This window comes from Euprymna scolopes, chromosome 28, assembly GCF_053919585.1.
Source record: "Euprymna scolopes isolate OS-2025 chromosome 28, ASM5391958v1, whole genome shotgun sequence".
Taxonomy (NCBI): Eukaryota; Metazoa; Mollusca; class Cephalopoda; order Sepiida; family Sepiolidae; genus Euprymna; species Euprymna scolopes.
In genome coordinates, this window is record NC_136509.1 from 83539892 (window position 1) to 83561674 (window position 21783).

Here is a 21783-nt window from a genome sequence, read left to right on the forward strand (position 1 = left end):
GCATCACTCCATAAGAATGTTTGCTTTTCCCAGTTTATTATCAGCAAATGGAAGCCACAGAAAAGTTAAGGACAATGCCCTGCAAAGGAGAGAAATATATAAAACATTGTAATTCCGATAATACAAATAAAATACATGACATTCCCACACCGGGAATCGAACCCGGTCCGCCTGGGTGAGAGCCAGGAATCCTAACCACAAGACCATATGGGAGAATGTTGGCTTCCGATCGAACGGACATCTTCTTTACTTAATAATGCATGAGCATCACTTCATAAGAATGTTTGCTTTTCCCAGTTAATTATCAGAAAATGGAAGCCACAGAAAAGTTAAGGACAATGCCCTGCAAATGAGAGAAATATATAAAACATTGTAATTCCGATAATACAAATAAAATACATGACATTCCCACACAGGGAATCGAACCCGGGCCGCTGGGTGAGAGCCAGGAATCCTAACCACTAGACCATATGGGAGAATGTTGGCTTCCGATCGAACGGACATCTTCTTTACTTAATAATGCATGAACATCACTTCATAAGAATGTTTGCTTTTCCCAGTTAATTATCAGCATATGGAAGCCACAGAAAAGTTCAGGACAATGCCCTGCAAATGAGAGAAATATATAAAACATTGCAATTCCGATAATACAAATAAGAAACGTGACATTCCCACACCGGGAATCGAACCCGGGCCGCTGGGTGAGAGCCAGGAATCCTAACCACTAGACCATATGGGAGAATGTTGGCTTCCAGTCAAACGGACATCTTCTTTACTTAATAATGCATGAGCATCACTTCATAAGAATGTTTGCTTTTCCCAGTTTATTATCAGCATATGGAAGCCACAGAAAAGTTCAGGACAATGCCCTGCAAAGGAGAGAAATATATAAAACATTGTAATTCCGATAATACAAATAAAATACATGACATTCCCACACCGAGAATCGAACCCGGGCCGCCTGGGTGAGAGCCAGGATCCTAACCACAAGACCATATGGGAGAATGTTGGTTTCCGATCGAACGGACATCTTCTTTACTTAATAATGCATGAGCATCACTTCATAAGAATGTTTGCTTTTCCCAGTTAATTATCAGCATATGGAAGCCACAGAAAAGTTCAGGACATTGCCCTGCAAATGAGAGAAATATATAAAACATTGTAATTCCGATAATACAAATAAAATACATGACATTCCCAAACCGGGAATCGAACCCGGGCCGCCTGGGTGAGAGCCACGAATCCTAACCACTAGACCATATGGGAGAATGTTGGCTTCCGATCGAACGGACATCTTCTGTTCTTAATAATGCATGAGCATCATTTCATAAGAATGTTTGCTTTTCCCAGTTTATTATCAGCATATGGAAGCCACAGAGACGTTCAGGACAATGCCCTGCAAATGAGAGAAATATATAAAACATTGTAATTCCTATAATACAAATAAGATACATGACATTCCCACACCGGGAATCGAACCCGGGCCGCCTGGGTGAGAGCCAGGAATCCTAACCACTAGACCATATGGGAGAATGTTGGCTTCCGATCGAACGGACATCTTCTTTACTAAATAATGCATGAGCATCACTTCATAAGAATGTGGGCTTTTCCCAGTTGATTATCAGCATATGGAAGCCACAGAAAAGTTAAGGACAATGCCCTGCAAATGAGAGAAATATATAAAACATTGTAATTCCGATAATACAAATAAAATACATGACATTCCCACACCGGGAATCGAACCCTGGCCGCCTGGGTGAGAGCCAGGAATCCTAACCACTAGACCATATGGGAGAATGTTGGCTTCCGATCGAACGGACATCTTCTGTACTTAATAATGCATAAGCATCACTTCATAAGAATGTTTGCTTTTCCCAGTTAATTATCAGAAAATGGAAGCCACAGAAAAGTTAAGGACAATGCCCTGCAAATGAGAGAAATATATAAAACATTGTAATTCCGATAATACAAATAAAATACATGACATTCCCACACAGGGAATCGAACCCGGGCCGCTGGGTGAGAGCCAGGAATCCTAACCACTAGACCATATGGGAGAATGTTGGCTTCCGATCGAACGGACATCTTCTTTACTTAATAATGCATGAACATCACTTCATAAGAATGTTTGCTTTTCCCAGTTAATTATCAGCATATGGAAGCCACAGAAAAGTTCAGGACAATGCCCTGCAAATGAGAGAAATATATAAAACATTGCAATTCCGATAATACAAATAAGAAACGTGACATTCCCACACCGGGAATCGAACCCGGGCTGCCTGGGTGAGAGCCAGGAATCCTAACCACTAGACCATATGGGAGAATGTTGGCTTCCAGTCAAACGGACATCTTCTTTACTTAATAATGCATGAGCATCACTTCATAAGAATGTTTGCTTTTCCCAGTTTATTATCAGCATATGGAAGCCACAGAAAAGTTCAGGACAATGCCCTGCAAAGGAGAGAAATATATAAAACATTGTAATTCCGATAATACAAATAAAATACATGACATTCCCACACCGAGAATCGAACCCGGGCCGCCTGGGTGAGAGCCAGGATCCTAACCACAAGACCATATGGGAGAATGTTGGTTTCCGATCGAACGGACATCTTCTTTACTTAATAATTCATGAGCATCACTTCATAAGAATGTTTGCTTTTCCCAGTTAATTATCAGCATATGGAAGCCACAGAAAAGTTCACGACATTGCCCTGCAAATGAGAGAAATATATAAAACATTGTAATTCCGATAATACAAATAAAATACATGACATTCCCAAACCGGGAATCGAACCCGGGCCGCCTGGGTGAGAGCCACGAATCCTAACCACTAGACCATATGGGAGAATGTTGGCTTCCGATCGAACGGACATCTTCTGTTCTTAATAATGCATGAGCATCATTTCATAAGAATGTTTGCTTTTCCCAGTTTATTATCAGCATATGGAAGCCACAGAGACGTTCAGGACAATGCCCTGCAAATGAGAGAAATATATAAAACATTGTAATTCCTATAATACAAATAAGATACATGACATTCCCACACCGGGAATCGAACCCGGGCCGCCTGGGTGAGAGCCAGGAATCCTAACCACTAGACCATATGGGAGAATGTTGGCTTCCGATCGAACGGACATCTTCTTTACTAAATAATGCATGAGCATCACTTCATAAGAATGTGGGCTTTTCCCAGTTGATTATCAGCATATGGAAGCCACAGAAAAGTTAAGGACAATGCCCTGCAAATGAGAGAAATATATAAAACATTGTAATTCCGATAATACAAATAAAATACATGACATTCCCACACCGGGAATCGAACCCTGGCCGCCTGGGTGAGAGCCAGGAATCCTAACCACTAGACCATATGGGAGAATGTTGGCTTCCGATCGAACGGACATCTTCTGTACTTAATAATGCATAAGCATCACTTCATAAGAATGATTGCTTTTCCCAGTTAATTATCAGCATATGGAAGCCACAGAAAAGTTCAGGACAATGCCCTGCAAATGAGAGAAATATATAAAACATTGTAATTCCGATAATACAAATAAAATACATGACATTCCCACACCGGGAATCGAACCCGGGCCGCCTGGGTGAGAGCCAGGAATCCTAACCACTAGACCATATGGGAGAATGTTGGCTTCCGATCGAACGGACATCTTCTTTACTTAATAATGCATGAGCATCACTTCAAAAGAATGTTTGCTTTTCCCAGTTAATTATCAGCATATGGAAGCCACAGAAAAGTTCAGGACAATGCCGTGCAAATGAGAGAAATATATAAAACTTTGTAATTCCGATAATACAAATAAAATACATGACATTCCCACACCGGGAATCGAACCCGGGCCGCCTGGGTGAGAGCCAGGAATCCTAACCACTAGACCATATGGGAGAATGTTGGCTTCACATCGAACGGACATCTTCTTTACTTAATAATGCATGAGCATCACTCCATAAGAATGTTTGCTTTTCCCAGTTTATTATCAGCAAATGGAAGCCACAGAAAAGTTAAGGACAATGCCCTGCAAAGGAGAGAAATATATAAAGCATTGTAATTCCGATAATACAAATAAAATACATGACATTCCCACACCGGGAATCGAACCCGGTCCGCCTGGGTGAGAGCCAGGAATCCTAACCACAAGACCATATGGGAGAATGTTGGCTTCCGATCGAACGGACATCTTCTTTACTTAATAATGCATGAGCATCACTTCATAAGAATGTTTGCTTTTCCCAGTTAATTATCAGAAAATGGAAGCCACAGAAAAGTTAAGGACAATGCCCTGCAAATGAGAGAAATATATAAAACATTGTAATTCCGATAATACAAATAAAATACATGACATTCCCACACAGGGAATCGAACCCGGGCCGCTGGGTGAGAGCCAGGAATCCTAACCACTAGACCATATGGGAGAATGTTGGCTTCCGATCGAACGGACATCTTCTTTACTTAATAATGCATGAACATCACTTCATAAGAATGTTTGCTTTTCCCAGTTAATTATCAGCATATGGAAGCCACAGAAAAGTTCAGGACAATGCCCTGCAAATGAGAGAAATATATAAAACATTGCAATTCCGATAATACAAATAAGAAACGTGACATTCCCACACCGGGAATCGAACCCGGGCTGCCTGGGTGAGAGCCAGGAATCCTAACCACTAGACCATATGGGAGAATGTTGGCTTCCAGTCAAACGGACATCTTCTTTACTTAATAATGCATGAGCATCACTTCATAAGAATGTTTGCTTTTCCCAGTTTATTATCAGCATATGGAAGCCACAGAAAAGTTCAGGACAATGCCCTGCAAAGGAGAGAAATATATAAAACATTGTAATTCCGATAATACAAATAAAATACATGACATTCCCACACCGAGAATCGAACCCGGGCCGCCTGGGTGAGAGCCAGGATCCTAACCACAAGACCATATGGGAGAATGTTGGTTTCCGATCGAACGGACATCTTCTTTACTTAATAATGCATGAGCATCACTTCATAAGAATGTTTGCTTTTCCCAGTTAATTATCAGCATATGGAAGCCACAGAAAAGTTCAGGACATTGCCCTGCAAATGAGAGAAATATATAAAACATTGTAATTCCGATAATACAAATAAAATACATGACATTCCCACACCGGGAATCGAACCCGGGCCGCCTGGGTGAGAGCCAGGAATCCTAACAACTAGACCATATGGGAGAATGTTGGCTACCGATCGAACGGACATCTTCTTTCCTTTATAATGCATGAGCATCACTTCATAAGAATGTTTGCTTTTCCCAGTTAATTATCAGCATATGGAAGTCACAAAAAAGTTCAGGACAATGCCCTGCAAATGAGAGAAATATATAAAACATTGTAATTCCGATAATACAAATAAAATACATGACATTCCCACACCGGGAATCGAACCCGGGCCGCTGGGTGAGAGCCAGGAATCCTAAACACTAGACCATATGGGAGAATGTTGGCTTCCGATCGAACGGACATCTTCTGTACTTAATAATGCATGAGCATCACTTCATAAGAATGTTTGTTTTTCCCAGTTAATTATCAGCATATGGAAGCCACAGAAAAGTTCAGGACAATGCCCTGCAAAGGAGAGAAATATATAAAACATTGTAATTCCGATAATACAAATAAAATATATGACATTCCCACACCGGGAATCGAACCAGGGCCGCCTGGGTGAGAGCCAGGCATCCTAACCACTAGACCATATGGGAGAATGTTGGCTTCCGATCGAACGGACATCTTCTTTACTTAATAATGCATGAGCATCACTTCATAAGAATGTTTGCTTTTCCCAGTTAATTACCAGCATATGGAAGCCACAGAAAAGTTCAGGACAATGCCCTGCAAATGAGAGAAATATATAAAACATTGTAATTCCGATAATACAAATAAAATACATGACATTCCCACACCGGGAATCGAACCCGGGCCGCCTGGGTGAGAGCCAGGAATCCTAACCACTAGACCATATGGGAGAATGGGTGCATCCGATCAAACGGTTACCTTCTTTACTTAATAATGCATGAGCATCACTTCATGAGAATGTTTGCTTTTCCCAGTTAATTATCAGCATATGGAAGCCACAGAAAAGTTCAGGACAATGCCCTGCAAAGGAGAGAAATATATAAAACATTGTAATTCCGATAATACAAATAAAATACATGACATTCCCACACCGGAAATCGAACCCCGGCTCCCTGGGTGAGAGCCAGGAATCCTAACCACAAGACCATATGGGAGAATGTTGGCTTCCGATCGAACGGACATCTTCTTTACTTAATAATGCATAAGCATCACTTCATAAGAATGTTTGCTTTTCCCAGTTAATTATCAGCATATGGAAGCCACAGAAAAGTTCAGGACAATGCCCTGCAAATGAGAGAAATATATAAAACATTTTAATTCCGATAATACAAATAAAAAACATGACATTCCCACACCGGGAATCGAACCCGGGCAACCTGGGTGAGAGCCAGAAATCCTAACCACTAGACCATATGGGAGAATGTTGGCTTCCGATCGAACGGACATCTTCTTTACTTAATAATGCATGAGTATCACATCATAAGAATGTTTGCTTTTCCCAGTTAATTATCAGCATATGGAAGCCACAGAAAAGTTCAGGACAATGCCCTGCAAATGAGAGAAATATATAAAACATTGTAATTCCGATAATACAAATAAAATACATGACATTCCCACACCGGGAATCGAACCCGGGCCGCCTGGGTGAGAGCCAGGAATCCTAACCACTAGACCATATGGGAGAATGTTGGCCTCCGATCGAACGGACATCTTCTTTACTTAATAATGCATGACCATCACTTCATAAGAATGTTAGCTTTTCCCAGTTAATTATCAGCATATAGAAGCCACAGAAAAGGTCAGGACAATGCCCTGCAAAGGAGAGAAATATATAAAACATTGTAATTCCGATAATACAAATAAAATATATGACATTCCCACACCGGGAATCGAACCCGGGCCGCCTAGGTGAGAGCCAGGAATCCTAACCAGTAGACCATATGGGAGAATGTTGGCTTCCGATCGAACGGACATCTTCTTTACTTAATAATGCATGAGCATCACTTCATAAGAATGTTTGCTTTTCCCAGTTAATTATCAGCATATGGCAGCAACAGAAAAGTTCAGGACAATGCCCTGCAAATGAGAGAAATATATAAAACATTGTAATTCCGATAATACAAATAAAATACATGACATTCCCACACCGGGAATCGAACCCGGGCCGCCTGGGTGAGAGCCAGGAATCCTAACCACTAGACCATATGGGAGAATGGGTGCTTCCGATCGAACGGTTATCTTCTTTACTTAATAATGCATGAGCATCACTTCATATGAATGTTTGCTTTTCCCAGTTAATTATCAGCATATGGAAGCCACAGAAAAGTTCAGGACAATGCCCTGCAAAGGAGAGAAATATATAAAACATTGTAATTCCGATAATACAAATAAAATACATGACATTCCCACACCGGAAATCGAACCCCGGCTCCCTGGGCGAGAGCCAGGAATCCTAACTACAAGACCATATGGGAGAATGTTGGCTTCCGATCGAACGGACATCTTCTTTACTTAATAATGCATAAGCATCACTTCATAAGAATGTTTGCTTTTCCCAGTTAATTATCAGCATATGGAAGCCACAGAAAAGTTCAGGACAATGCCCTGCCAATGAGAGAAATATATAAAACATTTTAATTCCGATAATACAAATAAAATACATGACATTCCCACACCGGGAATCGAACCCGGGCCGCCTGGGTTAGAGCCAGAAATCCTAACCACTAGACCATATGGGAGAATGTTGGCTTCCGATCGAACGGACATCTTCTTTACTTAATAATGCATGAGCATCACATCATAAGAATGTTAGCTTTTCCCAGTTAATTATCAGCATATGGAAGCCACAGAAAAGTTCAGGACAATGCCGTGCAAATGAGAGAAATATATAAAACATTGTAATTCCGATAATACAAATAAAATACATGACATTCCCACACCGGGAATCGAACCCGGGCCGCCTGGGTGAGATCCAGGACTCCTAACCACTAGACAATATGGGAGAATTTTGGCCTCCGATCGAACGGACATCTTCTTTACTTAATAATGCATGAGCATCACTTCATAAGAATGTTTGCTTTTCCCAGTTAATTATCAGCATATGGAAGCCACAGAAAAGTTCAGGACAATGCCCTGCAAATGAGAGAAATATATAAAACATTGTAATTCCGATAATACAAATAAAATATATGACATTCCCACACCGGGAATGTAACCCGGGCCGCCTGGGTGAGAGCCAGGAATCCTAACCACTAGACAATATTGGAGAATGTTGGCTTCCGATCGAACGGACATCTTCTTTACTTAATAATGCATAAGCATCACTTCATAAGAATGTTTGCTTTTCCCAGTTAATTATCAGCATATTAAAGGCCACAGAAAAGTTCAGGACAATGCCCTGCAAATGAGAGAAATATATAAAACATTGTCAGCCCGATAATACAAATAAAATACATGACATTCCCACACCGGGAATCGAACCCGGGCCGCCTGGGTAAGAGTCAGGAATCCTAACCACTAGAACTTATGGGAGAATGTTGGTTTCCGATCGAACGGACATCTTCTTTACTTAATGCATGAGCATCACTTCATAAGAATGTTTGCTTTTCCCAGTTAATTATCAGCATATGGAAGCCACAGAAAAGTTCAGGACAATACCCTGCAAATGAGAGAAATATATAAAACATTGTAATTCCGATAATACAAATAAAATACTTCACATTCCCACACCGGGAATCGAACCCCGGCCCCCTGGGTGAGAGCCAGGAATCCTAACCACCAGACCATATGGGAGCACGTCGGTTTCCGATCGAACGAACAGCTGCTTTACTTAATAATGCATGAGCATCACTTCATAAGAATGTTGGCTTTTCCCAGTTAATTATCAGCATATGGAAGCCACAGAAAAGTTCAGGACAATGCCCTGCAAATGAGAGAAATATATAAAACATTGTAATTCCGATAATACAAATAAAATACATGACATTCCCACACCGGGAATCGAACCCGGGCCGCCTGGGTGAGAGCAAGGAATCCTAACCACTAGACCATATGGGAGTATGTTGGCTTCCGATCGAACGGACATCTTCTTTACTTAATAATGCATAAGCATCACTTCATAAGAATGTTTGCTTTTCCCAGTTAATTATCAGCATAGTGAAGCCACAGAAAAGTTCAGGACAATGCCCTGCAAATGAGAGAAATATATAAAACATTGTAATTCCGATAATACAAATAAAATACATGACATTCCCACACCGGGAATCGATCCCGGACCGCCTGGAGGAGAGCCAGGAATCCTAATCACTAGACCATATGGGAGAATGTTGGCTTCCGATCGAACGGACATCTTCTTTACTTAATAATGCATGAGCATCACTTCATAAGAATGTTTGCTTTTCCCAGTTAATTATCAGCATATGGAAGCCACAGAAAAGTTCAGGACAATGCCCTGCAAATGAGAGAAATATATAAAACATTGTAATTCCGATAATACAAATAAAATACATGACATTCCCACACCGGGAATCGAACCCCGGCTCCCTGGGTGAGAGCCAGGAATCCTAACCACAAGACCATATGGGAGAATGTCGGTTTCCGATCGAACTGACATCTGCTTTACTTAATAATGCATGAGCATCACTTCATAAGAATGTTTGCTTTTCCCAGTTAATTATCAGCATATGGAAGCCACAGAAAAGTTCAGGACAATGCCCTGCAAATGAGAGAAATATATAAAACATTGTAATTCCGATAATACAAATAAAATACATGACATTCCCACACCGGGAATCGAACCCGGGCCGCCTGGGTGAGAGCAAGGAATCCTAACCACTAGACCATATGGGAGTATGTTGGCTTCCGATGCAACGGACATCTTCTTTACTTAATAAGGCATAAGCATCACTTCATAAGAATGTTTGCTTTTCCCAGTTAATTATCAGCATAGTGAAGCCACAGAAAAGTTCAGGACAATGCCCTGCAAATGAGAGAAATATATAAAACATTGTAATTCCGATAATACAAATAAAATACATGACATTCCCACACCGGGAATCGGACCCGGGCCGCCTGGAGGAGAGCCAGGAATCCTAACCACTAGACCATATGGGAGAATGTTGGCTTCCGATCGAACGGACATCTTCTTTACTTAATAATGCATGAGCATCACTTCATAAGAATGTTTGCTTTTCCCAGTTAATTATCAGCATATGGAAGCCACAGAAAAGTTCAGGACAATGCCCTGCAAATGAGAGAAATATATAAAACATTGTAATTCCGATAATACAAATAAAATACATGACATTCCCACACCGGGAATCGAACCCCGGCTCCCTGGGTGAGAGCCAGGAATCCTAACCACCAGACCATATGGGAGAATGTCGGTTTCCGATCGAACGGACATCTGCTTTGTTTAATAATGCATGAGCATCACTTCATAAGAATGTTTGCTTTTCCCAGTTAATTATCAGCATATGGAAGCCACAGAAAAGTTCAGGACAATGCCCTGCAAATGAGAGAAATATATAAAACATTGTAATTCCGATAATACAAATAAAATACATGACATTCCCACACCGGGAATCGAACCCGGGCCGCCTGGGTGAGAGCCAGGAATCCTAACCACTAGACCATATGGGAGTATGTTGGCTTCCGATCGAACGGACATCTTCTTTACTTAATAATGCATAAGCATCACTTCATAAGAATGTTTGCTTTTCCCAGTTAATTATCAGCATAGTGAAGCCACAGAAAAGTTCAGGACAATGCCCTGCAAATGAGAGAAATATATAAAACATTGTAATTCCGATAATACAAATAAAATACATGACATTCCCACACCGGGAATCGAACCCGGGCCGCCTGGGTGAGAGCCAGGAATCCTAACCACTAGACCATATGGGAGAATGTTGGCTTCCGCTCGAACGGACATCTTCTTTACTTAATAATGCATGAGCATCACTTCATAAGAATGTTTGCTTTTCCCAGTTAATTATCAGCATATGGAAGCCACAGAAAAGTTCAGGACAATGCCCTGCAAATGAGAGAAATATATAAAACATTGTAATTCCGATAATACAAATAAAATACATGACATTCCCACACCGGGAATCGACCCCGGGCCGCCTGGGTGAGAGCCAGGAACCCTAACCACTAGACCATATGGGAGAATGTTGGTTTCCGATCGAACGGACATCTTCTTTACTTAATAATGCATGAGCATCACTTCATAAGAATGTTTGCTTTTCCCAGTTAATTATCAGCATATGGAAGCCACAGAAAAGTTCAGGACAATGCCCTGCAAATGAGAGAAATATATAAAACATTGTAATTCCGATAATACAAATAAAATACATGACATTCCCACACCGGGAATCGAACCCGGGCCGCCTGGGGTAGAGCCAGGAATCCTAACCACTAGACCATATGGGAGAATGTTGGCTTCCGATCGAACGGACATCTTCTTTATTTAATAATGCATGAGCATCACTTCATAAGAATGTTTGCTTTTCCCAGTTAATTATCAGCATATGGAAGCCACAGAAAAGTTCAGGACAATGCCCTGCAAATGAGAGAAATATATAAAACATTGTAATTCCGATAATACAAATAAAAAACATGACATTCCCACACCGGGAATCGAACCCGGGCCGCCTGGGTGAGAGCCAGGAACCCTAACCACTAGACCATATGGGAGAATGTTGGTTTCCGATCGAACGGACATCTTCTTTACTTAATAATGCATGAGCTTCACTTCATAAGAATGTTTGCTTTTCCCAGTTAATTATCAGCATATGGAAGCCACAGAAAAGTTCAGGACAATGCCCTGCAAATGAGAGAAATATATAAAACATTGTAATTCCGATAATACAAATAAAATACATGACATTCCCACACCGGGAATCGAACCCCGGCTCCCTGGGTGAGAGCCAGGAATCCTAACCACCAGACCATATGGGAGAATGTCGGTGTCCGATCGAACGGACATCTTCTTTACTTAATAATGCATGAGCATCACTTCATAAGAATGTTTGCTTTTCCCAGTTAATTATCAGCATATGGAAGCCACAGAAAAGTTCAGGACAATGCCCTGCAAATGAGAGAAATATATAAAACATTGTAATTCCGATAATACAAATAAAATATATGACATTCCCACACCGGGAATCGAACCCTGGCCGCCTGGGTGAGAGCAAGGAATCCTAACCACTAGACCATATGGGAGTATGTTGGCTTCCGATCGAACGGACATCTTCTTTACTTAATAATGCATGAGCTTCACTTCATAAGAATGTTTGCTTTTCCCAGTTAATTATCAGCATATGGAAGCCACAGAAAAGTTCAGGACAATGCCCTGCAAATGAGAGAAATATATAAAACATTGTAATTCCGATAATACAAATAAAATACATGACATTCCCACACCGGGAATCGCACCCTTGCTCCCTGGGTGAGAGCCAGGAATCCTAACCACCAGACCATATGGGAGAATGTCGGTGTCCGATCGAACGGACATCTTCTTTACTTAATAATGCATGAGCATCACTTCATAAGAATTTTTGCTTTTCCCAGTTAATTATCAGCATAGTGAAGCCACAGAAAAGTTAAGGACAATGCCGTGCAAATGAGAGAAATATATAAAACATTGTAATTCCGATAATACAAATAAAATACATGACATTCCCACACCGGGAATCGACCCCGGACCGCCTGGAGGAGAGCCAGGAATCCTAATCACTAGACCATATGGGAGAATGTTGGCTTCCGATCGAACGGACATCTTCTTTACTTAATAATGCATGAGCATCACTTCATAAGAATGTTTGCTTTTCCCAGTTAATTATCAGCATATGGAAGCCACAGAAAAGTTCAGGACAATGCCCTGCAAATGAGAGAAATATATAAAACATTGTAATTCCGATAATACAAATAAAATACATGACATTCCCACACCGGGAATCGAACCCCGGCTCCCTGGGTGAGAGCCAGGAATCCTAACCACCAGACCATATGGGAGAATGTCGGTTTCCGATCGAACGGACATCTGCTTTACTTAATAATGCATGAGCATCACTTCATAAGAATGTTTGCTTTTCCCAGTTAATTATCAGCATATGGAAGCCACAGAAAAGTTCAGGACAATGCCCTGCAAATGAGAGAAATATATAAAACATTGTAATTCCGATAATACAAATAAAATACATGACATTCCCACACCGGGAATCGAACCCGGGCCGCCTGGGTGAGAGCCAGGAATCCTAACAACTAGACCATATGGGAGAATGTTGGCTTCCGATCGAACGGACATCTTCTTTACTTAATAATGCATGAGCATCACTTCATAAGAATGTTTGCTTTTCCCAGTTAATTATCAGCATAGTGTTGCCACAGAAAAGTTCAGGACAATGCCCTGCAAATGAGAGAAATATATAAAACATTGTAATTCCGATAATACAAATAAAATACATGACATTCCCACACCGGGAATCGGACCCGGGCCGCCTGGAGGAGAGCCAGGAATCCTAACCCCCAGACCATATGGGAGAATGTTGGCTTCCGATCGAACGGACATCTTCTTTACTTAATAATGCATGAGCATCACTTCATAAGAATGTTTGCTTTTCCCAGTTAATTATCAGCATATGGAAGCCACAGAAAAGTTCAGGACAATGCCCTGCAAATGAGAGAAATATATAAAACATTGTAATTCCGATAATACAAATAAAATACATGACATTCCCACACCGGGAATCGAACCCGGGCCGCCTGGGTGAGAGCCAGGAATCCTAACCACTAGACCATATGGGAGTATGTTGGCTTCCGATCGAACGGACATCTTCTTTACTTAATAATGCATAAGCATCACTTCATAAGAATGTTTGCTTTTCCCAGTTAATTATCAGCATAGTGAAGCCACAGAAAAGTTCAGGACAATGCCCTGCAAATGAGAGAAATATATAAAACATTATAATTCCGATAATACAAATAAAATACATGACATTCCCACACCGGGAATCGAACCCGGGTCGCCTGGGTGAGAGCCAGGAATCCTAACCACTAGACCATATGGGAGAATGTTGGCTTCCGATCGAACGGACATCTTCTTTACTTAATAATGCATGAGCATCACTTCATAAGAATGTTTGCTTTTCCCAGTTAATTATCAGCATATGGAAGCCACAGAAAAGTTCAGGACAATGCCCTGCAAATGAGAGAAATATATAAAACATTGTAATTCCGATAATACAAATAAAATACATGACATTCCCACACCGGGAATCGACCCCGGGCCGCCTGGGTGAGAGCCAGGAACCCTAACCACTAGACCATATGGGAGAATGTTGGTTTCCGATCGAACGGACATCTTCTTTACTTAATAATGCATGAGCATCACTTCATAAGAATGTTTGCTTTTCCCAGTTAATTATCAGCATATGGAAGCCACAGAAAAGTTCAGGACAATGCCCTGCAAATGAGAGAAATATATAAAACATTGTAATTCCGATAATACAAATAAAATACATGACATTCCCACACCGGGAATCGAACCCGGGCCGCCTGGGTGAGAGCCAGGAATCCTAACCACTAGACCATATGGGAGTATGTTGGCTTCCGATCGAACGGACATCTTCTTTACTTAATAATGCATAAGCATCACTTCATAAGAATGTTTGCTTTTCCCAGTTAATTATCAGCATAGTGAAGCCACAGAAAAGTTCAGGACAATGCCCTGCAAATGAGAGAAATATATAAAACATTATAATTCCGATAATACAAATAAAATACATGACATTCCCACACCGGGAATCGAACCCGGGCCGCCTGGGTGAGAGCCAGGAATCCTAACCACTAGACCATATGGGAGAATGTTGGCTTCCGATCGAACGGACATCTTCTTTACTTAATAATGCATGAGCATCACTTCATAAGAATGTTTGCTTTTCCCAGTTAATTATCAGCATATGGAAGCCACAGAAAAGTTCAGGACAATGCCCTGCAAATGAGAGAAATATATAAAACATTGTAATTCCGATAATACAAATAAAATACATGACATTCCCACACCGGGAATCGACCCCGGGCCGCCTGGGTGAGAGCCAGGAACCCTAACCACTAGACCATATGGGAGAATGTTGGTTTCCGATCGAACGGACATCTTCTTTACTTAATAATGCATGAGCATCACTTCATAAGAATGTTTGCTTTTCCCAGTTAATTATCAGCATATGGAAGCCACAGAAAAGTTCAGGACAATGCCCTGCAAATGAGAGAAATATATAAAACATTGTAATTCCGATAATACAAATAAAATACATGACATTCCCACACCGGGAATCGAACCCGGGCCGCCTGAGGTAGAGCCAGGAATCCTCACCACTAGACCATATGGGAGAATGTTGGCTTCCGATCGAACGGACATCTTCTTTACTTAATAATGCATGAGCATCACTTCATAAGAATGTTTGCTTTTCCCAGTTAATTATCAGCATATGGAAGCCACAGAAAAGTTCAGGACAATGCCCTGCAAATGAGAGAAATATATAAAACATTGTAATTCCGATAATACAAATAAACTACATGACATTCCCACACGGGGAATCGAACCCGGGCCGCCTGGGTGAGAGCCAGGAATCCTAACCACTAGACCATATGGGAGAATGTTGGCTACCGATCGAACGGACATCTTCTTTACTTAATAATGCATGAGCATCACTTCATAAGAATGTTTGCTTTTCCCAGTTAATTATCAGCATATGGAAGCCACAGAAACGTTCAGGACAATGCCGTGCAAATGAGAGAAATATATAAAACATTGTAATTCCGATAATACAAATAAAATACATGACATTCCCACACCGGGAATCGAACCCGGGCCGCCTGGGTGAGAGCCAGGAATCCTAACCACTAGACCATATGGGAGAATGTTGGCTTCCGATCGAACGGACATCTTCTTTACTTAATAATGCATGAGCATCACTTCATAAGAATGTTTGCTTTTCCCAGTTAATTATCAGCATATGGAAGCCACAGAAAAGTTAAGGACAATGCCGTGCAAATGAGAGAAATATATAAAACATTGTAATTCCGATAATACAAATAAAATACATGACATTCCCACACCGGGTTTCGAACCCGGGCCGCCTGGGTGAGAGCCAGGAATCCTAACCACTAGACCATATGGGAGAATGTTGGCTTCCGATCGAACGGACATCTTCTTTACTTAATAATGCATGAGCATCACTTCATAAGAATGTTTGCTTTTCCCAGTTAATTATCAGCATATGGAAGCCACAGAAAAGTTCAGGACAATGCCCTGCAAATGAGAGAAATATATAAAACATTGTAATTCCGATAATACAAATAAAATACATGACATTCCCACACCGGGAATCGAACCCCGGCTCCCTGGGTGAGAGCCAGGAATCCTAACCACCAGACCATATGGGAGAATGTCGGTTTCCGATCGAACGGACATCTGCTTTACTTAATAATGCATGAGCATCACTTCATAAGAATGTTTGCTTTTCCCAGTTAATTATCAGCATATGGAAGCCACAGAAAAGTTCAGGACAATGCCCTGCAAATGAGAGAAATATATAAAACATTGTAATTCCGATAATACAAATAAAATACATGACATTCCCACACCGGGAATCGAACCCGGGCCGCCTGGGTGAGAGCAAGGAATCCTAACCACTAGACCATATGGGAGTATGTTGGCTTCCGATCGAACGGACATCTTCTTTACTTAATAATGCATAAGCATCACTTCATAAGAATGTTTGCTTTTCCCAGTTAATTATCAGCATAGTGTTGCCACAGAAAAGTTCAGGACAATGCCCTGCAAATGAGAGAAATATATAAAACATTGTAATTCCGATAATACAAATAAAATACATGACATTCCCACACCGGGAATCGGACCCGGGCCGCCTGGAGGAGAGCCAGGAATCCTAACCCCCAGACCATATGGGAGAATGTTGGCTTCCGATCGAACGGACATCTTCTTTACTTAATAATGCATGAGCATCACTTCATAAGAATGTTTGCTTTTCCCAGTTAATTATCAGCATATGGAAGCCACAGAAAAGTTCAGGACAATGCCCTGCAAATGAGAGAAATATATAAAACATTGTAATTCCGATAATACAAATAAAATACATGACATTCCCACACCGGGAATCGAACCCGGGCCGCCTGGGTGAGAGCCAGGAATCCTAACCACTAGACCATATGGGAGTATGTTGGCTTCCGATCGAACGGACATCTTCTTTACTTAATAATGCATAAGCATCACTTCATAAGAATGTTTGCTTTCCCAGTTAATTATCAGCATAGTGAAGCCACAGAAAAGTTCAGGACAATGCCCTGCAAATGAGAGAAATATATAAAACATTATAATTCCGATAATACAAATAAAATACATGACATTCCCACACCGGGAATCGAACCCGGGCCGCCTGGGTGAGAGCCAGGAATCCTAACCACTAGACCATATGGGAGAATGTTGGCTTCCGATCGAACGGACATCTTCTTTACTTAATAATGCATGAGCATCACTTCATAAGAATGTTTGCTTTTCCCAGTTAATTATCAGCATATGGAAGCCACAGAAAAGTTCAGGACAATGCCCTGCAAATGAGAGAAATATATAAAACATTGTAATTCCGATAATACAAATAAAATACATGACATTCCCACACCGGGAATCGACCCCGGGCCGCCTGGGTGAGAGCCAGGAACCCTAACCACTAGACCATATGGGAGAATGTTGGTTTCCGATCGAACGGACATCTTCTTTACTTAATAATGCATGAGCATCACTTCATAAGAATGTTTGCTTTTCCCAGTTAATTATCAGCATATGGAAGCCACAGAAAAGTTCAGGACAATGCCCTGCAAATGAGAGAAATATATAAAACATTGTAATTCCGATAATACAAATAAAATACATGACATTCCCACACCGGGAATCGAACCCGGGCCGCCTGGGCGAGAGCCAGGAATCCTAACCACTAGACCATATGGGAGTATGTTGGCTTCCGATCAAACGGACATCTTCTTTACTTAATAATGCATAAGCATCACTTCATAAGAATGTTTGCTTTTCCCAGTTAATTATCAGCATAGTGAAGCCACAGAAAAGTTCAGGACAATGCCCTGCAAATGAGAGAAAGATATAAAACATTGTAATTCCGATAATACAAATAAAATACATGACATTCCCACACCGGGAATCGAACCCGGGCCGCCTGGGTGAGAGCCAGGAATCCTAACCACTAGACCATATGGGAGAATGTTGGTTTCCGATCGAACGGACATCTTCTTTACTTAATAATGCATGAGCATCACTTCATAAGAATGTTTGCTTTTCCCAGTTAATTATCAGCATATCGAAGCCACAGAAAAGTTCAGGACAATGCCCTGCAAATGAGAGAAATATATAAAACATTGTAATTCCGATAATACAAATAAAATACATGACATTCCCACACCGGAAATCGAACCCGGGCCGCCTGGGTGAGAGCCAGGAATCCTAACCACTAGACCATATGGGAGAATGTTGGCTTCCGAGCGAACGGACATCTTCTTTACTTAATAATGCATGAGCATCACTTCATAAGAATGTTTGCTTTTCCCAGTTAATTATCAGCATATGGAAGCCACAGAAAAGTTCAGGACAATGCCCTGCAAATGAGAGAAAGATATAAAACATTGTAATTCCGATAATACAAATAAAATACATGACATTCCCACACCGGGAATCGAACCCGGGCCGCCTGGGTGAGAGCCAGGAATCCTAACCACTAGACCATATGGGAGAATGTTGGCTTCCGATCGAACGGACATCTTCTTTACTTAATAATGCATGAGCATCACTTCATAAGAATGTTTGCTTTTCCCAGTTAATTATCAGCATATGGAAGCCACAGAAAAGTTCAGGACAATGCCCTGCAAATGAGAGAAATATATAAAACATTGTAATTCCGATAATACAAATAAAATACATGACATTCCTACACCGGGAATCGAACCCGGGCCGCCTGGGTAAGAGTCAGGAATCCTAACCACTAGAACTTATGGGAGAATGTTGGTTTCCGATCGAACGGACATCTTCTTTACTTAGTGCATGAGCATCAATTCATAAGAATGTTTGCTTTTCCCAGTTAATTATCAGCATATGGAAGCCACAGAAAAGTTCAGGACAATGCCCTGCAAATGAGAGAAATATAGAAAACATTGTAATTCCGATAGTACAAATAAAATACATGACATTCCCACACCGGAAATCGAACCCGGGCCGCCTGGGTGAGAGCCAGGAATCCTAACCACTAGACCATATGGGAGAATGTTGGCTTCCGATCGAACGGACATCTTCTTTACTTAATAATGCATGAGCATCACTTCATAAGAATGTTTGCTTTTCCCAGTTAATTATCAGCATATGGAAGCCACAGAAAAGTTCAGGACAATACCCTGCAAATGAGAGAAATATATAAAACATTGTAATTCCGATAATACAAATAAAATACATGACATTCCTACACCGGGAATCGAACCCGGGCCGCCTGGGTAAGAGTCAGGAATCCTAACCACTAGAACTTATGGGAGAATGTTGGTTTCCGATCGAACGGATATCTTCTTTACTTAATAATGCATGAGCATCACTTCATAAGAATGTTTGCTTTTCCCAGTTAATTATCAGCATATGGAAGCCACAGAAAAGTTCAGGACAATGCCCTGCAAATGAGAGAAATATAGAAAACATTGTAATTCCGATAGTACAAATAAAATACATGACATTCCCACACCGGAAATCGAACCCGGGCCGCCTGGGTGAGAGCCAGGAATCCTAACCACTAGACCATATGGGAGAATGTTGGCTTCCGATCGAACGGACATCTTCTTTACTTAATAATGCATGAGCATCACTTCATAAGAATGTTTGCTTTTCCCAGTTAATTATCAGCATATGGAAGCCACAGAAAAGTTCAGGACAATACCCTGCAAATGAGAGAAATATATGAAACATTGTAATTTCGATAATACAAATAAAATACATGACATTCCCACACCGGGAATCGAACCCGGGCCGCCTGGGTGAGAGCCAGGAATCCTAACCACTAGACCATATGGGAGAATGTTGGCTTCCGATCGAACGGACATCTTCTTTACTTAATAATGCATGAGCATCACTTCATAAGAATATTTGCTTTTCCCAGTTAATTATCAGCATATGGAAGCCACAGAAAAGTTCAGGACAATGCCCTGCAAATGAGAGAAATATATAAAACATTGTAATTCCGATAATACAAATAAAATACATGACATTCCCACACCGGGAATCGAACCCGGGCCGCCTGGGTGAGAGCCAGGACTCCTAACCACTAGACCATATGGAAGAATGTTGGCTTCCGATCGAACGGACATCTTCTTTACTTAATAATGCATGAGCATCACTTCATAAGAATGTTTGCTTTTCCCAGTTAATTATCAGCATATGGAAGCCACAGAAAAGTTCAGGACAATACCCTGCAAATGAGAGAAATATATAAAACATTGTAATTCCGATAATACAAATAAAATACATTACATTCCCACACTGGGAATCGAACCCGGGCCGCCTGGGTGAGAGCCAGGAATCCTAACCACTAGACCATATGGGAGAATGTTGGCTTCCGATCGAACGGACATCTTCTGTTCTTAATAATGCATGAGCATCACTTCATAAGAATGTTTGCTTTTCCCAGTTAATTATCAGCATATGGAAGCCACAGAAAAGTTCAGGACAATGCCCTGCAAATGAGAGAAATATATAAAACATTGTAATTCCGATAATACAAATAAAATACATGACATTCCCACACCGGGAATCGAACCCGGGCCGCCTGGGTGAGAGCCAGGAATCCTAACCACTAGACCATATGGGAGAATGTTGGCTTCCGATCGAACGGACATCTTCTTTACTTAATAATGCATGAGCATCACTTCATAAGAATGTTTGCTTTTCCCAGTTAATTATCAGCATATGGAAGCCACAGAAAATTTCAGGACAATGCCCTGCAAATGAGAGAAATATATAAAACATTGTAATTCCGATAATACAAATAAAATACATGACATTCCCACACCGGGAATCGAACCCGGGCCGCCTGGGTTAGTGCCAGGAATCCTAACCACTAGACCATATGGGAGAATGTTGGTTTCCGATCGAACGGACATCTTCTTTACTTAATAATGCATGAGCATCACTTCATAAGAATGTTTGCTTTTCCCAGTTAATTATCAGCATATGGAAGCCACAGAAAAGTTCAGGACAATGCCCTGCAAATGAGAGAAATATATAAAACATTGTAATTCCGATAATACAAATAAAATACATGACATTCCCACACCGGGAATCGAACCCGGGCCGCCTGGGGGAGAGCCACGAATCCTAACCACTAGACCATATGGGAGAATGTTTGCTTCCCATCGAACGGACATCTTCTTTACTTAATAATGCATGAGCATCACTTCATAAGAATGTTTGCTTTTCCCAGTTAATTATCAGCATATGGAAGCCACAGAAAAGTTCAGGACAATGCCCTGCAAATGAGAGAAATATATAAAACATTGTAATTCCGATAATACAAATAAAATACATGACATTCCTACA

General features: G+C 41.0%; 59 non-coding genes across 59 annotated transcripts; all 59 read right to left on the reverse strand.

Moving 5' to 3' along the window:
* Nucleotides 1–141: 141 nt before the first annotated feature.
* Trnae-cuc (transfer RNA glutamic acid (anticodon CUC)) lies at nt 142–213 on the reverse strand. Its single transcript has one exon. It is a non-coding gene; the product is annotated as a tRNA-Glu (tRNA).
* A 192-nt stretch (nt 214–405) lies between these two features.
* On the reverse strand, nt 406–476 carry Trnae-cuc (transfer RNA glutamic acid (anticodon CUC)). Its single transcript has one exon. It is a non-coding gene; the product is annotated as a tRNA-Glu (tRNA).
* A 192-nt stretch (nt 477–668) lies between these two features.
* Trnae-cuc (transfer RNA glutamic acid (anticodon CUC)) lies at nt 669–739 on the reverse strand. Its single transcript has one exon. It is a non-coding gene; the product is annotated as a tRNA-Glu (tRNA).
* A 455-nt stretch (nt 740–1194) lies between these two features.
* On the reverse strand, nt 1195–1266 carry Trnae-cuc (transfer RNA glutamic acid (anticodon CUC)). The gene has a single exon. It is a non-coding gene; the product is annotated as a tRNA-Glu (tRNA).
* Nucleotides 1267–1458: 192 nt separating this feature from the next.
* On the reverse strand, nt 1459–1530 carry Trnae-cuc (transfer RNA glutamic acid (anticodon CUC)). Its single transcript has one exon. It is a non-coding gene; the product is annotated as a tRNA-Glu (tRNA).
* Nucleotides 1531–1722: 192 nt separating this feature from the next.
* On the reverse strand, nt 1723–1794 carry Trnae-cuc (transfer RNA glutamic acid (anticodon CUC)). The gene has a single exon. It is a non-coding gene; the product is annotated as a tRNA-Glu (tRNA).
* Nucleotides 1795–1986: 192 nt separating this feature from the next.
* Trnae-cuc (transfer RNA glutamic acid (anticodon CUC)) lies at nt 1987–2057 on the reverse strand. The gene has a single exon. It is a non-coding gene; the product is annotated as a tRNA-Glu (tRNA).
* A 192-nt stretch (nt 2058–2249) lies between these two features.
* Trnae-cuc (transfer RNA glutamic acid (anticodon CUC)) lies at nt 2250–2321 on the reverse strand. The gene has a single exon. It is a non-coding gene; the product is annotated as a tRNA-Glu (tRNA).
* Nucleotides 2322–2776: 455 nt separating this feature from the next.
* On the reverse strand, nt 2777–2848 carry Trnae-cuc (transfer RNA glutamic acid (anticodon CUC)). The gene has a single exon. It is a non-coding gene; the product is annotated as a tRNA-Glu (tRNA).
* Nucleotides 2849–3040: 192 nt separating this feature from the next.
* On the reverse strand, nt 3041–3112 carry Trnae-cuc (transfer RNA glutamic acid (anticodon CUC)). Its single transcript has one exon. It is a non-coding gene; the product is annotated as a tRNA-Glu (tRNA).
* A 192-nt stretch (nt 3113–3304) lies between these two features.
* On the reverse strand, nt 3305–3376 carry Trnae-cuc (transfer RNA glutamic acid (anticodon CUC)). The gene has a single exon. It is a non-coding gene; the product is annotated as a tRNA-Glu (tRNA).
* A 192-nt stretch (nt 3377–3568) lies between these two features.
* Trnae-cuc (transfer RNA glutamic acid (anticodon CUC)) lies at nt 3569–3640 on the reverse strand. The gene has a single exon. It is a non-coding gene; the product is annotated as a tRNA-Glu (tRNA).
* Nucleotides 3641–3832: 192 nt separating this feature from the next.
* On the reverse strand, nt 3833–3904 carry Trnae-cuc (transfer RNA glutamic acid (anticodon CUC)). Its single transcript has one exon. It is a non-coding gene; the product is annotated as a tRNA-Glu (tRNA).
* Nucleotides 3905–4096: 192 nt separating this feature from the next.
* On the reverse strand, nt 4097–4168 carry Trnae-cuc (transfer RNA glutamic acid (anticodon CUC)). Its single transcript has one exon. It is a non-coding gene; the product is annotated as a tRNA-Glu (tRNA).
* A 192-nt stretch (nt 4169–4360) lies between these two features.
* On the reverse strand, nt 4361–4431 carry Trnae-cuc (transfer RNA glutamic acid (anticodon CUC)). The gene has a single exon. It is a non-coding gene; the product is annotated as a tRNA-Glu (tRNA).
* Nucleotides 4432–4623: 192 nt separating this feature from the next.
* Nucleotides 4624–4695, reverse strand: Trnae-cuc (transfer RNA glutamic acid (anticodon CUC)). Its single transcript has one exon. It is a non-coding gene; the product is annotated as a tRNA-Glu (tRNA).
* A 455-nt stretch (nt 4696–5150) lies between these two features.
* On the reverse strand, nt 5151–5222 carry Trnae-cuc (transfer RNA glutamic acid (anticodon CUC)). The gene has a single exon. It is a non-coding gene; the product is annotated as a tRNA-Glu (tRNA).
* A 192-nt stretch (nt 5223–5414) lies between these two features.
* On the reverse strand, nt 5415–5485 carry Trnae-cuc (transfer RNA glutamic acid (anticodon CUC)). The gene has a single exon. It is a non-coding gene; the product is annotated as a tRNA-Glu (tRNA).
* Nucleotides 5486–5677: 192 nt separating this feature from the next.
* On the reverse strand, nt 5678–5749 carry Trnae-cuc (transfer RNA glutamic acid (anticodon CUC)). The gene has a single exon. It is a non-coding gene; the product is annotated as a tRNA-Glu (tRNA).
* A 192-nt stretch (nt 5750–5941) lies between these two features.
* On the reverse strand, nt 5942–6013 carry Trnae-cuc (transfer RNA glutamic acid (anticodon CUC)). The gene has a single exon. It is a non-coding gene; the product is annotated as a tRNA-Glu (tRNA).
* Nucleotides 6014–6469: 456 nt separating this feature from the next.
* Nucleotides 6470–6541, reverse strand: Trnae-cuc (transfer RNA glutamic acid (anticodon CUC)). The gene has a single exon. It is a non-coding gene; the product is annotated as a tRNA-Glu (tRNA).
* Nucleotides 6542–6733: 192 nt separating this feature from the next.
* Trnae-cuc (transfer RNA glutamic acid (anticodon CUC)) lies at nt 6734–6805 on the reverse strand. The gene has a single exon. It is a non-coding gene; the product is annotated as a tRNA-Glu (tRNA).
* Nucleotides 6806–6997: 192 nt separating this feature from the next.
* On the reverse strand, nt 6998–7069 carry Trnae-cuc (transfer RNA glutamic acid (anticodon CUC)). The gene has a single exon. It is a non-coding gene; the product is annotated as a tRNA-Glu (tRNA).
* A 192-nt stretch (nt 7070–7261) lies between these two features.
* Nucleotides 7262–7333, reverse strand: Trnae-cuc (transfer RNA glutamic acid (anticodon CUC)). The gene has a single exon. It is a non-coding gene; the product is annotated as a tRNA-Glu (tRNA).
* A 1510-nt stretch (nt 7334–8843) lies between these two features.
* On the reverse strand, nt 8844–8915 carry Trnae-cuc (transfer RNA glutamic acid (anticodon CUC)). Its single transcript has one exon. It is a non-coding gene; the product is annotated as a tRNA-Glu (tRNA).
* A 192-nt stretch (nt 8916–9107) lies between these two features.
* On the reverse strand, nt 9108–9179 carry Trnae-cuc (transfer RNA glutamic acid (anticodon CUC)). The gene has a single exon. It is a non-coding gene; the product is annotated as a tRNA-Glu (tRNA).
* Nucleotides 9180–9371: 192 nt separating this feature from the next.
* On the reverse strand, nt 9372–9443 carry Trnae-cuc (transfer RNA glutamic acid (anticodon CUC)). The gene has a single exon. It is a non-coding gene; the product is annotated as a tRNA-Glu (tRNA).
* Nucleotides 9444–9899: 456 nt separating this feature from the next.
* Trnae-cuc (transfer RNA glutamic acid (anticodon CUC)) lies at nt 9900–9971 on the reverse strand. The gene has a single exon. It is a non-coding gene; the product is annotated as a tRNA-Glu (tRNA).
* A 192-nt stretch (nt 9972–10163) lies between these two features.
* Trnae-cuc (transfer RNA glutamic acid (anticodon CUC)) lies at nt 10164–10235 on the reverse strand. The gene has a single exon. It is a non-coding gene; the product is annotated as a tRNA-Glu (tRNA).
* Nucleotides 10236–10691: 456 nt separating this feature from the next.
* Trnae-cuc (transfer RNA glutamic acid (anticodon CUC)) lies at nt 10692–10763 on the reverse strand. Its single transcript has one exon. It is a non-coding gene; the product is annotated as a tRNA-Glu (tRNA).
* Nucleotides 10764–10955: 192 nt separating this feature from the next.
* Nucleotides 10956–11027, reverse strand: Trnae-cuc (transfer RNA glutamic acid (anticodon CUC)). The gene has a single exon. It is a non-coding gene; the product is annotated as a tRNA-Glu (tRNA).
* A 192-nt stretch (nt 11028–11219) lies between these two features.
* Trnae-cuc (transfer RNA glutamic acid (anticodon CUC)) lies at nt 11220–11291 on the reverse strand. Its single transcript has one exon. It is a non-coding gene; the product is annotated as a tRNA-Glu (tRNA).
* Nucleotides 11292–11747: 456 nt separating this feature from the next.
* On the reverse strand, nt 11748–11819 carry Trnae-cuc (transfer RNA glutamic acid (anticodon CUC)). Its single transcript has one exon. It is a non-coding gene; the product is annotated as a tRNA-Glu (tRNA).
* A 456-nt stretch (nt 11820–12275) lies between these two features.
* Nucleotides 12276–12347, reverse strand: Trnae-cuc (transfer RNA glutamic acid (anticodon CUC)). Its single transcript has one exon. It is a non-coding gene; the product is annotated as a tRNA-Glu (tRNA).
* A 984-nt stretch (nt 12348–13331) lies between these two features.
* On the reverse strand, nt 13332–13403 carry Trnae-cuc (transfer RNA glutamic acid (anticodon CUC)). The gene has a single exon. It is a non-coding gene; the product is annotated as a tRNA-Glu (tRNA).
* Nucleotides 13404–13859: 456 nt separating this feature from the next.
* Nucleotides 13860–13931, reverse strand: Trnae-cuc (transfer RNA glutamic acid (anticodon CUC)). The gene has a single exon. It is a non-coding gene; the product is annotated as a tRNA-Glu (tRNA).
* Nucleotides 13932–14123: 192 nt separating this feature from the next.
* Nucleotides 14124–14195, reverse strand: Trnae-cuc (transfer RNA glutamic acid (anticodon CUC)). The gene has a single exon. It is a non-coding gene; the product is annotated as a tRNA-Glu (tRNA).
* A 192-nt stretch (nt 14196–14387) lies between these two features.
* On the reverse strand, nt 14388–14459 carry Trnae-cuc (transfer RNA glutamic acid (anticodon CUC)). The gene has a single exon. It is a non-coding gene; the product is annotated as a tRNA-Glu (tRNA).
* A 192-nt stretch (nt 14460–14651) lies between these two features.
* Nucleotides 14652–14723, reverse strand: Trnae-cuc (transfer RNA glutamic acid (anticodon CUC)). The gene has a single exon. It is a non-coding gene; the product is annotated as a tRNA-Glu (tRNA).
* Nucleotides 14724–14915: 192 nt separating this feature from the next.
* Nucleotides 14916–14987, reverse strand: Trnae-cuc (transfer RNA glutamic acid (anticodon CUC)). The gene has a single exon. It is a non-coding gene; the product is annotated as a tRNA-Glu (tRNA).
* A 192-nt stretch (nt 14988–15179) lies between these two features.
* Nucleotides 15180–15251, reverse strand: Trnae-cuc (transfer RNA glutamic acid (anticodon CUC)). Its single transcript has one exon. It is a non-coding gene; the product is annotated as a tRNA-Glu (tRNA).
* Nucleotides 15252–15707: 456 nt separating this feature from the next.
* On the reverse strand, nt 15708–15779 carry Trnae-cuc (transfer RNA glutamic acid (anticodon CUC)). Its single transcript has one exon. It is a non-coding gene; the product is annotated as a tRNA-Glu (tRNA).
* A 192-nt stretch (nt 15780–15971) lies between these two features.
* Trnae-cuc (transfer RNA glutamic acid (anticodon CUC)) lies at nt 15972–16043 on the reverse strand. The gene has a single exon. It is a non-coding gene; the product is annotated as a tRNA-Glu (tRNA).
* Nucleotides 16044–16235: 192 nt separating this feature from the next.
* On the reverse strand, nt 16236–16307 carry Trnae-cuc (transfer RNA glutamic acid (anticodon CUC)). The gene has a single exon. It is a non-coding gene; the product is annotated as a tRNA-Glu (tRNA).
* Nucleotides 16308–16763: 456 nt separating this feature from the next.
* Trnae-cuc (transfer RNA glutamic acid (anticodon CUC)) lies at nt 16764–16835 on the reverse strand. Its single transcript has one exon. It is a non-coding gene; the product is annotated as a tRNA-Glu (tRNA).
* Nucleotides 16836–17291: 456 nt separating this feature from the next.
* Nucleotides 17292–17363, reverse strand: Trnae-cuc (transfer RNA glutamic acid (anticodon CUC)). The gene has a single exon. It is a non-coding gene; the product is annotated as a tRNA-Glu (tRNA).
* Nucleotides 17364–17554: 191 nt separating this feature from the next.
* Trnae-cuc (transfer RNA glutamic acid (anticodon CUC)) lies at nt 17555–17626 on the reverse strand. The gene has a single exon. It is a non-coding gene; the product is annotated as a tRNA-Glu (tRNA).
* A 192-nt stretch (nt 17627–17818) lies between these two features.
* Trnae-cuc (transfer RNA glutamic acid (anticodon CUC)) lies at nt 17819–17890 on the reverse strand. Its single transcript has one exon. It is a non-coding gene; the product is annotated as a tRNA-Glu (tRNA).
* A 192-nt stretch (nt 17891–18082) lies between these two features.
* On the reverse strand, nt 18083–18154 carry Trnae-cuc (transfer RNA glutamic acid (anticodon CUC)). The gene has a single exon. It is a non-coding gene; the product is annotated as a tRNA-Glu (tRNA).
* A 192-nt stretch (nt 18155–18346) lies between these two features.
* Trnae-cuc (transfer RNA glutamic acid (anticodon CUC)) lies at nt 18347–18418 on the reverse strand. The gene has a single exon. It is a non-coding gene; the product is annotated as a tRNA-Glu (tRNA).
* Nucleotides 18419–18610: 192 nt separating this feature from the next.
* Trnae-cuc (transfer RNA glutamic acid (anticodon CUC)) lies at nt 18611–18682 on the reverse strand. Its single transcript has one exon. It is a non-coding gene; the product is annotated as a tRNA-Glu (tRNA).
* Nucleotides 18683–18874: 192 nt separating this feature from the next.
* Nucleotides 18875–18946, reverse strand: Trnae-cuc (transfer RNA glutamic acid (anticodon CUC)). Its single transcript has one exon. It is a non-coding gene; the product is annotated as a tRNA-Glu (tRNA).
* Nucleotides 18947–19399: 453 nt separating this feature from the next.
* Nucleotides 19400–19471, reverse strand: Trnae-cuc (transfer RNA glutamic acid (anticodon CUC)). The gene has a single exon. It is a non-coding gene; the product is annotated as a tRNA-Glu (tRNA).
* Nucleotides 19472–19927: 456 nt separating this feature from the next.
* On the reverse strand, nt 19928–19999 carry Trnae-cuc (transfer RNA glutamic acid (anticodon CUC)). The gene has a single exon. It is a non-coding gene; the product is annotated as a tRNA-Glu (tRNA).
* A 192-nt stretch (nt 20000–20191) lies between these two features.
* Trnae-cuc (transfer RNA glutamic acid (anticodon CUC)) lies at nt 20192–20263 on the reverse strand. The gene has a single exon. It is a non-coding gene; the product is annotated as a tRNA-Glu (tRNA).
* A 192-nt stretch (nt 20264–20455) lies between these two features.
* Trnae-cuc (transfer RNA glutamic acid (anticodon CUC)) lies at nt 20456–20527 on the reverse strand. Its single transcript has one exon. It is a non-coding gene; the product is annotated as a tRNA-Glu (tRNA).
* A 192-nt stretch (nt 20528–20719) lies between these two features.
* Nucleotides 20720–20791, reverse strand: Trnae-cuc (transfer RNA glutamic acid (anticodon CUC)). Its single transcript has one exon. It is a non-coding gene; the product is annotated as a tRNA-Glu (tRNA).
* A 192-nt stretch (nt 20792–20983) lies between these two features.
* Nucleotides 20984–21055, reverse strand: Trnae-cuc (transfer RNA glutamic acid (anticodon CUC)). Its single transcript has one exon. It is a non-coding gene; the product is annotated as a tRNA-Glu (tRNA).
* Nucleotides 21056–21511: 456 nt separating this feature from the next.
* On the reverse strand, nt 21512–21583 carry Trnae-cuc (transfer RNA glutamic acid (anticodon CUC)). Its single transcript has one exon. It is a non-coding gene; the product is annotated as a tRNA-Glu (tRNA).
* Between the last annotated feature and the right edge of the window lie 200 nt (nt 21584–21783).